General features: G+C 48.1%; 11 non-coding genes and 4 pseudogenes across 11 annotated transcripts; 11 read left to right on the top strand and 4 right to left on the bottom strand.

The window, feature by feature from the left end:
* Positions 1-554: 554 nt before the first annotated feature.
* On the bottom strand, positions 555-628 carry TRNAN-AUU (transfer RNA asparagine (anticodon AUU)). The gene has a single exon. It is a non-coding gene; the product is annotated as a tRNA-Asn (tRNA).
* A 1,304-nt stretch (positions 629-1,932) lies between these two features.
* Positions 1,933-2,096, top strand: LOC135044219 (U1 spliceosomal RNA). Its single transcript, XR_010236930.1, has one exon. It is a non-coding gene; the product is annotated as a U1 spliceosomal RNA (small nuclear RNA).
* Positions 2,097-2,248: 152 nt separating this feature from the next.
* LOC135044208 (U1 spliceosomal RNA) lies at positions 2,249-2,390 on the top strand (annotated as a pseudogene).
* A 692-nt stretch (positions 2,391-3,082) lies between these two features.
* Positions 3,083-3,246, top strand: LOC135044213 (U1 spliceosomal RNA). Its single transcript, XR_010236926.1, has one exon. It is a non-coding gene; the product is annotated as a U1 spliceosomal RNA (small nuclear RNA).
* A 152-nt stretch (positions 3,247-3,398) lies between these two features.
* On the top strand, positions 3,399-3,540 carry LOC135044210 (U1 spliceosomal RNA; annotated as a pseudogene).
* A 692-nt stretch (positions 3,541-4,232) lies between these two features.
* On the top strand, positions 4,233-4,396 carry LOC135044203 (U1 spliceosomal RNA). Its single transcript, XR_010236919.1, has one exon. It is a non-coding gene; the product is annotated as a U1 spliceosomal RNA (small nuclear RNA).
* Positions 4,397-7,699: 3,303 nt separating this feature from the next.
* Positions 7,700-7,862, bottom strand: LOC135044211 (U1 spliceosomal RNA). Its single transcript, XR_010236925.1, has one exon. It is a non-coding gene; the product is annotated as a U1 spliceosomal RNA (small nuclear RNA).
* A 152-nt stretch (positions 7,863-8,014) lies between these two features.
* LOC135044207 (U1 spliceosomal RNA) lies at positions 8,015-8,178 on the bottom strand. Its single transcript, XR_010236923.1, has one exon. It is a non-coding gene; the product is annotated as a U1 spliceosomal RNA (small nuclear RNA).
* Positions 8,179-8,852: 674 nt separating this feature from the next.
* On the bottom strand, positions 8,853-9,008 carry LOC135044218 (U1 spliceosomal RNA). Its single transcript, XR_010236929.1, has one exon. It is a non-coding gene; the product is annotated as a U1 spliceosomal RNA (small nuclear RNA).
* Positions 9,009-11,369: 2,361 nt separating this feature from the next.
* Positions 11,370-11,533, top strand: LOC135044205 (U1 spliceosomal RNA). Its single transcript, XR_010236921.1, has one exon. It is a non-coding gene; the product is annotated as a U1 spliceosomal RNA (small nuclear RNA).
* Positions 11,534-11,685: 152 nt separating this feature from the next.
* Positions 11,686-11,820, top strand: LOC135044215 (U1 spliceosomal RNA; annotated as a pseudogene).
* Positions 11,821-12,522: 702 nt separating this feature from the next.
* On the top strand, positions 12,523-12,686 carry LOC135044204 (U1 spliceosomal RNA). Its single transcript, XR_010236920.1, has one exon. It is a non-coding gene; the product is annotated as a U1 spliceosomal RNA (small nuclear RNA).
* Positions 12,687-12,838: 152 nt separating this feature from the next.
* Positions 12,839-12,973, top strand: LOC135044212 (U1 spliceosomal RNA; annotated as a pseudogene).
* A 702-nt stretch (positions 12,974-13,675) lies between these two features.
* Positions 13,676-13,839, top strand: LOC135044221 (U1 spliceosomal RNA). The gene has a single exon (XR_010236932.1). It is a non-coding gene; the product is annotated as a U1 spliceosomal RNA (small nuclear RNA).
* Positions 13,840-13,991: 152 nt separating this feature from the next.
* Positions 13,992-14,154, top strand: LOC135044216 (U1 spliceosomal RNA). Its single transcript, XR_010236927.1, has one exon. It is a non-coding gene; the product is annotated as a U1 spliceosomal RNA (small nuclear RNA).
* Positions 14,155-14,424: the final 270 nt, after the last annotated feature.

Raw genomic sequence — 14,424 nt, 5'->3', positions numbered from 1 at the left:
GACAACAATTTGTGAGAAACATCTTCACCCATAAAGAAAGATTTTCTTAATTCCTTACCTGTGTGCTGATTAGATATCACCTTGTTTTCACATTAAACAGACTTCCCCATGAGGAAGCAGCAAGGATGCAGTGACGTTTCCTGGTGTCAACCTGTATTATTTCAGTAGACATTGAAATGAGGATGCATCTTTGATGCCTTTCCAATGAAGCAAGTTTAATTCAGTAATAGGTGAAAAACCATTCCTACAAAGGTGTTAATCAGAGACTTGGCTTTGTGGACACTTTTCAGAGAGCAAATTTGTTAGCATAAACATAAAATCAGAAAATGAAGAGCTGTTTAATCACTCAATTGGACTTTTCTGCCAGCATAATTTTTTTTCTCTGCAACTCACTGCTAAATTGTGCTTCCTAGCTGTTTTTTTATAAAATCACTTAATCAAATCTAACTCTGATTACATCAGAGAAGGCCAGGTACCCTACACCATAAGGGGGGTTTTTGAAATTTTGACTTGTCTACTTAAAGATCACCAAAATCTGATTACAAGGTCAATTACATCCCTGGGTGGGATTGAACCACCAACCTTTTGGTTAATAGCCAAACATGCTAACCGATTGCGCCACAGAGACACCTTGCGAAAGTCAATACTGACAAAGGCTAATAAGCATTCATCTAGAACGTTTCCTAGAAAAACTTTAAAAAGTCAATAATCTGGAGAATTTTTGTAAGAAACACATTGGTACTTTCCCATGATGAGTGAGTGCTTCAGGATTTCTTGCACTTACATGGGCTATTAACCAAAAGGTTGGTGGTTCAATCCCACCCAGGGATGTAATTGACCTTGTCATCAGATTTTGGTGATCTTTAAGTAGACAAGTCAAAATTTCAAACCCCCTCTTATGGTGTAGGGTACCTGGCCTTCTCTGACGTAATCAGAGTTAGATTTAATTAAGTGATTTTATAAAAAACAGCTAGGAAGCACAATTTAGCAGTGGGTTGCAGAGAAAAAAATAACATTTTAAACCTACCGGTAATTTTTTTTTCTCGTAGTCCGTAGAGGATGATGGGGACTCCGTAAGGACCATGGGGGATAGACGGGCTCCGCAGCAGACATGGGCACTTTAAGAAAGACTTTAGATCTGGGTGTGCACTGGCTCCTCCCTCTATGCCCCTCCTCCATACCTCAGTTAGAGAAACTGTGCCCAGAGGAGACGGACAGTACGAGGAAAGGATTTTTGTTAATCCAAGGTCAAGATTCATACCAGCCACACCAATCACACCGTATAACTTGTGATATACTACCCAGTTAACAGTATGAAAACAACATAGCATCAGTCCAAGACCGATGAAAACTAACATATAACCCTTATGTAAGCAATAACTATATACAAGTCTTGCAGAAGTAGACCGCACTTGGGACGGGCACCCAGCATCCTCTACGGACTACGAGAAAAAGATTTACCGGTAGGTTTAAAATCTTATTTTCTCTTACGTCCTAGAGGATGCTGGGGACTCCGTAAGGACCATGGGGATTATACCAAAGCTCCCAAACGGGCAGGAGAGTGCGGATGACTTTGCAGCACCGATTGAGCAAACAGGAGGTCCTCCTCAGCCAGGGTATCAAACTTATAGAACTTTGCAAAGGTGTTTGAACCAACTTTGACCCACTGCTTGGATGACATCACCATATGCAAATCCATCTGCGGCAGGCCTTCCCCCAGGAATGCTTGCACTAGTTGTTGCATTTGGTTTGTTGTTTGGGGGTGCTTCAGTATTAGGCAGCCTTCTGCCCTCCCATGTTCATCTGAAAATATGTGTTCTCCCTGCAGTTGTTGTCCCCAGATGAGAGTTCCCTTGTGCTGCCTCAGTTGAATCTCCTTTACTTGACAGAGATGTGCCTGAGCAGCGGCCCTCCCCAGCCCTATCCCAAATCATACTTATTTTGCATAGGAGATACCATGGTCATGAAGATTGTTCTCCCAGGGTTAGGTTAATTCATTGCATTCTGGGTATGCTGACCCCTGTGATTTCCCCAAATGTGGGAAACTCAACTGCATTATTTGTGGTAGTGGGGGACTGTGTTTGTGCTTTCCTCTGGTCAGCTCTGGTAAAAGTCAGATTTCTTTGTCTCAGATCTTCCTCTAGCCTTGTTCTTCTTTCGAGAGTTCCCTTGTGCTGCCTCAGTTGGATCTCCTTCACTTGACAGGGGGGTGCCCGAGCAGCGACCCTCCCCAGCTCTAGCCCAACTCCTACTTACCTGCCAGGTGAGATACTATGATCATGAAGATGCTTCTCCCAGGGCAAGGCTCACCCATTGCACTCTGGGTGTGCTGCCCCTGCGATTTCCCCAAATGTGGGAAACTTGACTGCATAATTTGTGTTTCCCCTGGTCGGCTCTCATATAATTCAGATCTCTTTGTCTCAGGTCTCTCTCCAGCCTAGTTTGCTGTCTGTTTCCACTTCTTTTTTCTTGAGCCCCTCCCTTCTATACCCTTGTGCACTATCCTGACTTCTCCCGTCTGCTTACTTTGTGCCTTCCAACGCACAATACAAACTACAGGTAGTGCTGCAGGGCCCACACCCTTTTACTTGCTTTACAGAGCAGCTCTGGAGCTGTTACAGTGCCCAGCTGCTGCAAGAAATCAGCTTGAATGCTTCAGGGGCTGGGGCATAGCCAACATGAGCCCCACACCGAAGGAGGGTGGAGGTGTTTAATGCGAACTAGGGGTCATCCAAGCGCCGCAAAAGGCCGCCATGCCCTGCACACCCCTTTATTCTTTTCATATGCAGACGAGGGTTGAAGCCAACTTTGACCCACTGCTTGGATGACATCACCATATTCAAATCCATCTGCTGCAGGCCTTCCCCCAGGAATGCTTGCACTAGTTGTTGCATTTGGTTTGTTGTTTGGGGGTGCTTCAGTATTAGGCAGCCTTCTGCCCTCCCATGTTCATCTGAAAATATGTGTTCTCCCTGCAGTTGTTGTCCCCAGATGAGAGTTCCCTTGTGCTGCCTCAGTTGAATCTCCTTTACTTGACAGAGATGTGCCTGAGCAGCGGCCCTCCCCAGCCCTATCCCAAATCATACTTATTTTGCATAGGAGATACCATGGTCATGAAGATTGTTCTCCCAGGGTTAGGTTCATTCATTGCATTCTGGGTATGCTGACCCCTGTGATTTCCCCAAATGTGGGAAACTCAACTGCATTATTTGTGGTAGTGGGGGACTGTGTTTGTGCTTTCCTCTGGTCAGCTCTGGTAAAAGTCAGATTTCTTTGTCTCAGATCTTCCTCTAGCCTTGTTCTTCTTTCGAGAGTTCCCTTGTGCTGCCTCAGTTGGATCTCCTTCACTTGACAGGGGGGTGCCCGAGCAGCGACCCTCCCCAGCTCTAGCCCAACTCCTACTTACCTGCCAGGTGAGATACTATGATCATGAAGATGCTTCTCCCAGGGCAAGGCTCACCCATTGCACTCTGGCTGTGCTGCCCCTGCGATTTCCCCAAATGTGGGAAACTTGACTGCATAATTTGTGTTTCCCCTGGTCGGCTCTCATATAATTCAGATCTCTTTGTCTCAGGTCTCTCTCCAGCCTAGTTTGCTGTCTGTTTCCACTTCTTTTTTCTTGAGCCCCTCCCTTCTATACCCTTGTGCACTATCCTGACTTCTCCCATCTGCTTATTTTGTGCCTTCCAACGCACAATGCAAACTACAGGTAGTGCTGCAGGGCCCACACCCTTTTACTTGCTTTACAGAGCAGCTCTGGAGCTGTTACAGTGCCCAGCTGCTGCAAGAAATCAGCTTGAATGCTTCAGGGGCTGGGGCATAGCCAACATGAGCCCCACACCGAAGGAGGGTGGAGGTGTTTAATGCGAACTAGGGGTCATCCAAGCGCCGCAAAAGGCTGCCATGCCCTGCACACCCCTTTTTTCTTTTCATATGCAGACGAGGGTTGAAGCCAACTTTGACCCACTGCTTGGATGACATCACCATATGCAAATCCATCTGCTGCAGGCCTTCCCCCAGGAATGCTTGCACTAGTAGTTGCATTTGGTTCGTTGTTTGGGGGTGCTTCAGTTTTAGGCAGCCTTCTGCCCTCCCATGTTCATCTGAAAATATGTGTTCTCCCTGCAGTTGTTGTCCCCAGATGAGAGTTCCCTTGTGCTGCCTCAGTTGAATCTCCTTTACTTGACAGAGATGTGCCTGAGCAGCGGCCCTCCCCAGCCCTATCCCAAATCATACTTATTTTGCATAGGAGATACCTTGGTCATGAAGATTGTTCTCCCAGGGAGAGGTTCATTCATTGCATTCTGGGTATGCTGACCCCTGTGATTTCCCCAAATGTGGGAAACTCGACTGCATTATTTGTGGTAGTGGGGGACTGTGTTTGTGCTTTCCTCTGGTCAGCTCTGGTAAAAGTCAGATTTCTTTGTCTCAGATCTTCCTCTAGCCTTGTTCTTCTTTCGAGAGTTCCCTTGTGCTGCCTCAGTTGGATCTCCTTCACTTGACAGGGGGTGCCCAAGCAGCAATCCTCCACAGCTCTAGCCCAACTCCTACTTACCTGCCAGGTAAGATACTATGATCTTCACTGTTAGGGCAATCAGGATGTGGAATTCCCTGCCAGGGAAGGTGGTAATGGCGGACTCTGTAATTGGATTTAAAAAAGGAATGGATACATTTCTGAATGAAAAAGCTATCCAAGGTTATAATACTTAAAATATCAACATGGTTAATCCGGGGGTAACATGAGTTGTAGTAGTTAACTAGTCATAAAACATTATTCAGCAAGTATGTAGAATCATCACAACTTAAAACAGGTTGAACACGATGGGCAATTTGCCTCTTTTCAACCTCAAAAACTATATTACTATATGTTACTATATTACTATGTTACTGTAGTATACAGAACACCACAATGTAATGAGCAGTGATAGTGAGCACTGATGAGGATACTAGAACTGACACTGAGCAGCAAGATGCAGCACTGGACTATTAGTAATGTACTGTAGTATGCTGAGCACCACAATGCAGCACAAGACAATGAGCAGTGATACTGAGCACTGATGAGGATACTACTGAGAACTGACACTGAGCAGGAGAGACACACTACTAGTATTACTGAGCAGCAATAAGTAACCACTGATACTGAGCACTGATATTGAGATTTCCACTGAGAGAACATAGCCACGTCCTCTCCGCTCCCTCTTCAATGCACGAGTAAAAATGGCGGCAACGCGCAGCTCTTTATATGAAATCCGAATCTCGCGAGAATCCGACAGCGGGATGATGACATTTTCCCTTGTTCAGGTTTTCCGAGTCAGGCGGGAACAACCGAGCCTGCCTCGGACCAGTGTAAACCACGTGGAGTTCGTGGGGAATTCGGTTCTCGGAGAACCGAACCCGCTCCTCTCTACCTTATACCCATATATTTTTTTATTTTCAATCTAAGCCCCTGCAGTTTTCTGTAAGCATCTGCTTCGCTATGATGATCAACAAGTCACAAGGGCAAACACTCAGGGCTTGAGGCGTAGATCTTAGGACCAGCTGCTACAAGCATGGCAGAGGTGTCACTATCACTGGTGACACCCAGAGAGGTGGCGAAGGAGATTGTAATGCAGTGCGCGCAGATAAGCAGCGCAATGGTAAAAAGGAGGCATGGTTTCATAGGTAGGGGCGTGGCCTGGTGGCCTGAATCTACATTTTGTTGCTCCGGGTGTCCCGGGGGTTGGGGGCTGCACCCGGGGACTAGTGTGTGAGCGGTGCTGGCTCCTGCACAGTGACAGGACATGGCCACCCAGCATGACGCCTCCCTTCTTGACCAATCTGTAATTGCAGTCGCACTGCAGTTCAGCGTGATCATAAAAAATGGTGTAGCCTCCTGCTGGTGCAGACTGTATGTGCGCGCAGGAAGCCGCCACCATTTTTGTGATCACAGCGGCTGAATGTGATGTCATACAGCCGCTGTGACCACGCCCCCTGTGTCTCCTCCGTTGCAGACCCCATTTTGAAGCCTTGCCCCCGCACCGCTCCATCCCTGACTTGGAAATGGAGTGTTGCTGACCCCCCTCTCCCCCCCTGCCCCGATTGACAGGCAGAGGCGATCGCATTCTCTGCGGGGTGCCGCAGAAAATGCAGGCACATGCGTATGCTCTTAGCAATTTTTGCAGTTGGATCGCTTACTGTGATTGCAATCCAACCTGAATCAGGCCCTATTACCTATCACAATGCGCTGCGGGCAGTACAAAATTGGTTTAATATGGGAGAAAAAACCCCAGACCTGTGCTCCTTAACTGTACCTGGTGGCTCGTGGAGCGGCTGCCCAGTAATCAGTGTCCACGCCAGTGCGCACACGGTCCACCCCCTACGGCCACGCTCCCCTTCATCAGCGGCCTCGTGATCCGGAAGGGCGGTGCGTGTGTGACTGACCTTAGGAAGAAACCGGAGCCTCCGCTGCAGTGACCCAGCAACCAGGGCACGGGAGTATACAGCGCCGCTGGGAGTGATGAAGCTGCAGTAAAGATGTCTATTAGACCTAGCCTGCTGCAGCCCTTGTAGATTCTCATAAAAAAAGTTCTTATTTTCTTGTCAAAATTAATAGCTAAGAATAGGCTGCCTGAGGCAGGCCCCTGTTAAGTGGCCTGCTACTGAAGGCACCAACTACAAACTGAGCTCCCTGTTCATGGAAGCGGGGTTATAGAGGAGAATGCGCTGAGCATCTTGGGAACAGTCAAAAGCTTTGAGCCGGTTGGTGCCTCAGATCAAGATCCTACTCTACACCCCAATGTGAATCCTTGTGGAGTCCAGTGTACCCCACAGAAGAAATTAATGTGTCACACCCATTGGCAGCAACCTTAGAATAGCTGCTGACGGGCACAATTGAGAAAGGAAGGGGGGGGGACATTTGAATCCAGCACATAGATGCAATTCAAATATGTAATTTGAACCTTCCTATTTTAAAATATAATGGATGAACTTCACCCTGTGATAACAATCTTCATGATATAGAGATCTCATATGCAAAATAAGTATGAGTTGGGATAGGGCTGGGGAGGGTGGCTGCTCGGGCAAGCCCCTCCCCCGTCAAGTTAAGGAGATTCAACTGAGGAAGCACAAGGGAACTCTCGTCTGGGGACAACAACTGCAGGGAGACCACATTTTTTCAGATGAACATGGGAGGGCGGAAGGCTGCCTAATACTGAAGCACCATCAAATATCAAACCATATGCAATAACTAGTACAAGCATTCCTGGGGGAAGGTCTGCAGGAGACGAATTTGCATACGGTGATGTCATCCAAGCAGTGGGCCAAAGTTGGCTGGAACCCTCATCTGCATATGAAAAGAGAAAAGGGTTATGCAGGGCATGGCAGCCTTTTGCGGCGCTTGGATGACCCCTAGTTCGCATTAAACACCTCCACCCTCCTTCGGTGTGGGGCTCATGTTGGCTATGCCCCAGCCCCTGAAGCATTCAAGCTGATTTCTTGCAGCAGCTGGGCACTGTAACAGCTCCAGAGCTGCTCTGTAAGGCAAATAAAAGGGTGTGGGCCCTGCAGCACTACCTGTAGTTCGCATTGTGCGTTGGAAGGCACAAAGTAAGCAGACGGGAGAAGTCAGGATAGTGCGCAAGGGCATAGAAGGGAGCGGCTCAAGAAAAGAGAAGTGGAAACAGACAGCAAACTAGGCTGGAGAGAGACCTGAGACAAAGAGATCTGAATTATACGAGAGCCGACCAGGGGAAACACAAATTATGCAGTCAAGTTTCCCATATTTGGGGAAATCGCAGGGGCAGCACACCCAGAGTGCAATGGTTGAGCCTTGCCCTGGGAGAAGCACCTTCAAGATCATAGTATCTCACCTGGCAGGTAAGTAGGAGTTGGGCTAGAGCTGGGGAGGGTCGCTGCTCGGGCACCCCCCTGTCAAGTGAAGGAGATCCAACTGAGGCAGCACAATGGAACTCTCGAAAGAAGAACAAGGCTAGAGGAAGATCTGAGACAAAGAAATCTGACTTTTACCAGAGCTGACCAGCGGAAAACACAAACACAGTCCCCAACTACCACAAATAATGCAGGCGAGTTTCCCACATTTGGGTAAATCACAGGGGTCAGCATACCCAGAATGCAATGAATGAACCTCACCCTGGGTGAACAATTTTCATGACCATGGTGTCTCCTATGCAAAATAAGTATGATTTGGGATAGGGCTGGGGAGGGCCGCTGCTCAGGCACATCTCTGTCAAGTAAAGGAGATTCAACTGAGGCAGCACAAGGGAACTCTCATATGGGGACAACAACTGCAGGGAGAACACATATTTTCAGATGAACATGGGAGGGCAGAAGGCTGCCTAATACTGAAGCACCCCCAAACAACAAACCAAATGCAACAACTAGTGCAAGCATTCCTGGGGGAAGGCCTGCAGCAGATGGATTTGCATATGGTGATGTTATCCAAGCAGTGGGTCAAAGTTGGCTTCAACCCTCATCTGCATATGAAAAGAGAAAAGGGGCGTGCAGGGCATGGCGGCCTTTTGCGGTGCTTGGATGACCCCTAGATCGCATTAAACACCCCCACCCTCCTTTGGTGTGGGGCTCATGTTGGCCATGCCCCATCCCATGAAGCATTCAAGCTGATTTCTTGCAGCAGCTGGGCACTGTAACAGCTCCAGAGCTGCTCTGTAAGGCAAGTAAAAGGGTGTGGGCCCTGCAGCACTACCTGTAGTTTGCATTGTGCATTGGAAGGCACAAAGTAAGCAGACGGGAGGAGAAGTCAGGATAGTGCACAAGGGTATAGAAGGGAGGGGCTCAAGAAAAAAGAAGTGGAAACAGAGAGCAAACTAGGCTGGAGAGAGACCTGAGACAAAGAGATCTGAATTATACGAGAGCCGACCAGAGGAAACACAAATTATGCAGTCAAGTGTCCCACATTTGGGGAAATCGTAGGAGCAGCACACCCAGTGTGCAATGGGTGAGCCTTGCCCTGGGAGAAGCACCTTCCTGATTATAGTATCTCACCTGGGTGTGCTGCCCCTGCGATTTCCCCAAATGTGGGAAACTAGACTGCATAATTTATGTTTCCCCTGGTCGGCTCTCATATAATTCAGATCTCTTTGTCTCAGGTCTCTCTCCAGCCTAGTTTGCTGTCTGTTTCCACTTCTTTTTTCTTGAGCCCCTCCCTTCTATACCCTTGTGGACTATCCTGACTTCTCCTCCTGTCTGCTTACTTTGTGCCTTCCAATGCACAATGCAAACTACAGGTAGTGCTGCAGGGCCCACACCCTTTTACTTGCCTTACAGAGCAGCTCTGGAGCTGTTACAGTGCCAAGCTGCTGCAAGAAATCAGCTTGAATGCTTCAGGGGCTGGGGCATGGCCAACATGAGCCCCACACCGAAGGAGGGTGGGGGTGTTTAATGCGAACTAAGGGTCATCCAAGCGCCGCAAAAGGCCGCCATGCCCTGCATACCCCTTTTCTCTTTTCATATGCAGATGAGGGTTCCAGCCAACTTTGGCCCACTGCTTGGATGACATCACTATATGCATATCCGTCTTCTGCAGACCTTCCCCCAGGAATGCTTGTACTAGTTGTTGCATTTGGTTTGTTGTTTGGGGGTGCTTCAGTATTAGGCAGCCTTCTGCCCTCCCATGTTCATCTGAAAATATGTGTTCTCACTGCAGTTGTTGTCCCCAGATGAGAGTTCCCTTGTGCTGCCTCAGTTGAATCTCCTTTACTCTAAAACTTGTAAAACTTAGCAAAAGTGTTTACTAAATAGCTGCTCGGCAAAGTTGCAATGCCGAGACTCCCCGACCAGCTGCCCAGGATGAACCCACCTTTCTAGTAGAATGGGTCTTCACCTAATTCAGTAACGGCAATCCTGCCGTGGAATGAGCATGCTGAATCTTACCACAGATCCAGCGCATAATTGTCTACATGGAAGCAGGACACCCAATCCTGTTGGGAGCATACAGGACAAACAGAGCCTCTGTTTTCCTAATCTGAACCGTTCTGGTGACATAAATTTTCAAAGTTCTGACCACAGCCAGAGACTTTGACTCAATGAAGGTGTCAGTGGCCAAAGGCACCATGTGGAAAGATGAACCACCTTCGGCAGAAATAGTTGACGTGTCCTCAATTCTGCTCTATCTTCATGAAATATCAAATAAAGGCTCTTGTGATACTGCATGGTTTGTACTGTTTTCCATGTGCTCCCAGATCTTTCAAGCAAGAAGCATGGTCAAGAAAGTTCTGTTTGAAAAGAAACAACATTTACTGTCATTGTTATAGAATTTGGGAGAAAAAACAAGAAGAAATCTGCACTGTTGACGCACTGGACAGAATGAATGAATCATAAAATATAACCTTTATTAAGTATGTATTAAAATTGGATAAATATTAATATTATTATCCCAAACTGCAGTGAAACATAAAGGTTAAAATCACAGAACTAACATACATGTGCATAAGAAGAATAAAGAGATGTGAAAAAAAGGTTTAAAAAGCGTGTCCGTGTGTGATTATTTTTGAAGGCACAACCCTGGCGGGGTTGTTTATATAGATATATATGTTGCTAATAATCACTTTCTAGCGTAATGTTATTAAATAGCTGTTAGTATCTATGTCGTCAGGTACCACTGGGTCGTATCCTATATACTCCTGTGGGAAACTTGACTGCATAATTTGTGTTTCCCCTGGTCGGCTCTCGTATAATTCAGATCTCTTTGTCTCAGGTCTCTCTCCAGCCTAGTTTGCTGTCTGTTTCCACTTCTCTTTTCTTGAGCCGCTGCCTTCTATGCCCTTGTGCACTCTCCAGACTTCTCCTGTCTGCTTACTTTGTGCCTTCCAACGCACAATGCAAACTACAGGTAGTGCTGCAGGGCCCACACCCTTTTACTTGCCTTACAGAGCAGCTCTGGAGCTGTTACAGTGCCCAGCTGCAGCAAGAAATCAGCTTGAATGCTTCAGGGGCTGGGGCATAGCCAACATGAGCCCCACACCGACGGAGGGTGGAGGTGTTTAATGCAAACTAGGGGTCAGCCAAGCGCCGCAAAAGGCCGCCATGCCCTGCATGCCCCTTTTCTCTTTTCATATGCAGACGAGGGTTGAAGCCAACTTTGACCCACTGCTTGGATGACATCACCATATGCAAATCCATCTGCGGCAGGCCTTCCCCCAGGAATGCTTGCACTAGTTGTTGCATTTGGTTTGTTGTTTGGGGGTGCTTCAGTATTAGGCAGCCTTCTGCCCTCCCATGTTCATCTGAAAATATGTGTTCTCCCTGCAGTTGTTGTCCCCAGATGAGAGTTCCCTTGTGCTGCCTCAGTTGAATCTCCTTTACTTGACAGAGATGTGCCTGAGCAGCGGCCCTCCCCAGCCCTATCCCAAATCATACTTATTTTGCATAGGAGATACCATGGTCATGAAGATTGTTCTCCCAGGGTTAGGTTCATTCATTGCGTTCTGGGTATGCTGACCTCTGTGATTTCCCCAAATGTGGGAAACTCAACTGCATTATTTGTGGTAGTGGGGGACTGTGTTTGTGCTTTCCTCTGGTCAGCTCTGGTAAAAGTCAGATTTCTTTGTCTCAGATCTTCCTCTAGCCTTGTTCTTCTTTCAAGAGTTCCCTTGTGCTGCCTCAGTTGGATCTCCTTCACTTGACAGGGGGGTGCCCGAGCAGCGACCCTCCCCAGCTCTAGCCCAACTCCTACTTACCTGCCAGGTGAGATACTATGATCATGAAGTTGCTTCTCCCAGGGCAAGGCTCACCCATTGCACTCTGGGTGTGCTGCCCCTGCGATTTCCCCAAATATGGGAAACTTGATTGCATAATTTGTGTTTCCCCTAGTCGGCTCTCATATAATTCAGATCTCTTTGTCTCAGGTCTCTCTCCAGCCTAGTTTGCTGTCTGTTTCCACTTCTTTTTTCTTGAGCCCCTCCCTTCTATACCCTTGTGCACTATCCTGACTTCTCCTCCTGTCTGCTTACTTTGTGCCTTCCGATGCACAATGCAAACTACAGGTAGTGCTGCAGGGCCCACACCCTTTTACTTGCCTTACAGAGCAGCTCTGGAGCTGTTACAGTGCCCAGCTGCTGCAAGAAATCAGCTTGAATGCTTCAGGGGCTGGGGCATAGCCAACATGAGCCCCACACCGACGGAGGGTGGAGGTGTTTAATGCGAACTAAGGGTCATCCAAGCGCCGCAAAAGGCCGCCATGCCCTGCATACCCCTTTTCTCTTTTCATATGCAGATGAGGGTTCCAGCCAACTTTGGCCCACTGCTTGGATGACATCACTGTATGCAAATCCGTCTTCTGCAGACCTTCCCCCAGGAATGCTTGTACTAGTTGTTGCATTTGGTTTGTTGTTTGGGGGTGCTTCAGTATTAGGCAGCCTTCTGCCCTCCCATGTTCATCTGAAAATATGTGTTCTCCCTGCAGTTGTTGTCCCCAGATGAGAGTTCCCTTGTGCTGCCTCAGTTGAATCTCCTTTACTTGACAGAGATGTGCCTGAGCAGCGGCCCTCCCCAGCCCTATCCCAAATCATACTTATTTTGCATAGGAGATACCATGGTCATGAAGATTGTTCTCCCAGGGTTAGGTTCATTCATTGCGTTCTGGGTATGCTGACCTCTGTGATTTCCCCAAATGTGGGAAACTCAACTGCATTATTTGTGGTAGTGGGGGACTGTGTTTGTGCTTTCCTCTGGTCAGCTCTGGTAAAAGTCAGATTTCTTTGTCTCAGATCTTCCTCTAGCCTTGTTCTTCTTTCCAGAGTTCCCTTGTGCTGCCTCAGTTGGATCTCCTTCACTTGACAGGGGGGTGCCCGAGCAGCGACCCTCCCCAGCTCTAGCCCAACTCCTACTTACCTGCCAGGTGAGATACTATGATCATGAAGTTGCTTCTCCCAGGGCAAGGCTCACCCATTGCACTCTGGGTGTGCTGCCCCTGCGATTTCCCCAAATATGGGAAACTTGATTGCATAATTTGTGTTTCCCCTAGTCGGCTCTCATATAATTCAGATCTCTTTGTCTCAGGTCTCTCTCCAGCCTAGTTTGCTGTCTGTTTCCACTTCTTTTTTCTTGAGCCCCTCCCTTCTATACCCTTGTGCACTATCCTGACTTCTCCTCCTGTCTGCTTACTTTGTGCCTTCCGATGCACAATGCAAACTACAGGTAGTGCTGCAGGGCCCACACCCTTTTACTTGCCTTACAGAGCAGCTCTGGAGCTGTTACAGTGCCCAGCTGCTGCAAGAAATCAGCTTGAATGCTTCAGGGGCTGGGGCATAGCCAACATGAGCCCCACACCGACGGAGGGTGGAGGTGTTTAATGCGAACTAAGGGTCATCCAAGCGCCGCAAAAGGCCGCCATGCCCTGCATACCCCTTTTCTCTTTTCATATGCAGATGAGGGTTCCAGCCAACTTTGGCCCACTGCTTGGATGACATCACTGTATGCAAATCCGTCTTCTGCAGACCTTCCCCCAGGAATGCTTGTACTAGTTGTTGCATTTGGTTTGTTGTTTGGGGGTGCTTCAGTATTAGGCAGCCTTCTGCCCTCCCATGTTCATCTGAAAATATGTGTTCTCCCGGCAGTTGTTGTCCCCAGATGAGAGTTCCCTTGTGCTGCCTCAGTTGAATCTCCTTTACTTGACAGAGATGTGCCTGAGCAGCGGCCCTCCCCAGCCCTATCCCAAATCATACTTATTTTGCATAGGAGATACCATGGTCATAAAGATTGTTCTCCCAGGGTGAGGTTCATTCATTGCATTCTGTGTATGCTGACCCCTGTGATTTCCCCAAATGTGGGAAACTCAACTGCATTATTTGTGGTAGTGGGGGACTGTGTTTGTGTTTTCCTCTGGTCAGCTCTGGTAAAAGTCAGATTTCTTTGTCTCAGATCTTCCTCTAGCCTTGTTCTTCTTTCGAGAGTTCCATTGTGCTGCCTCAGTTTGATCTCCTTCACTTGACAGGGGGGTACCCGAGCAGCGACCCTCCCCAGCTCTAGCCCAACTCCTACATAACTGCCAGGTGAGATACTATGATCATGAAGGTGCTTCTCCCAGGGCAAGGCTCACCCATTGCACTCTGGGTGTGCTGCTCCTGCGATTTCCCCAAATGTGGGAAACTTGACTGCATAATTTGCGTTTCCCCTGGTCGGCTCTCGTATAATTCAGATCTCTTTGTCTCAGGTCTCTCTCCAGCCTAGTTTGCTGTCTGTTTCCACTTCTCTTTTCTTGAGCCGCTGCCTTCTATGCCCTTGTGCACTCTCCTGACTTCTCCTGTCTGCTTACTTTGTGCCTTCCAACGCACAATGCAAACTACAGGTAGTGCTGCAGGGCCCACACCCTTTTACTTGCCTTTCAGAGCAGCTCTGGAGCTGTTACAGTGCCCAGCTGCTGCAAGAAATCAGCTTGAATGCTTCAGGGGCTGGGGCATAGCCAACATG

This window comes from Pseudophryne corroboree, unplaced genomic scaffold, assembly GCF_028390025.1.
Source record: "Pseudophryne corroboree isolate aPseCor3 unplaced genomic scaffold, aPseCor3.hap2 scaffold_895, whole genome shotgun sequence".
Classification (NCBI taxonomy): domain Eukaryota; kingdom Metazoa; phylum Chordata; class Amphibia; order Anura; family Myobatrachidae; genus Pseudophryne; species Pseudophryne corroboree.
Note: the sequence above shows the minus strand (reverse complement) of the source record. Positions and strands in the feature narration are given on the sequence as shown.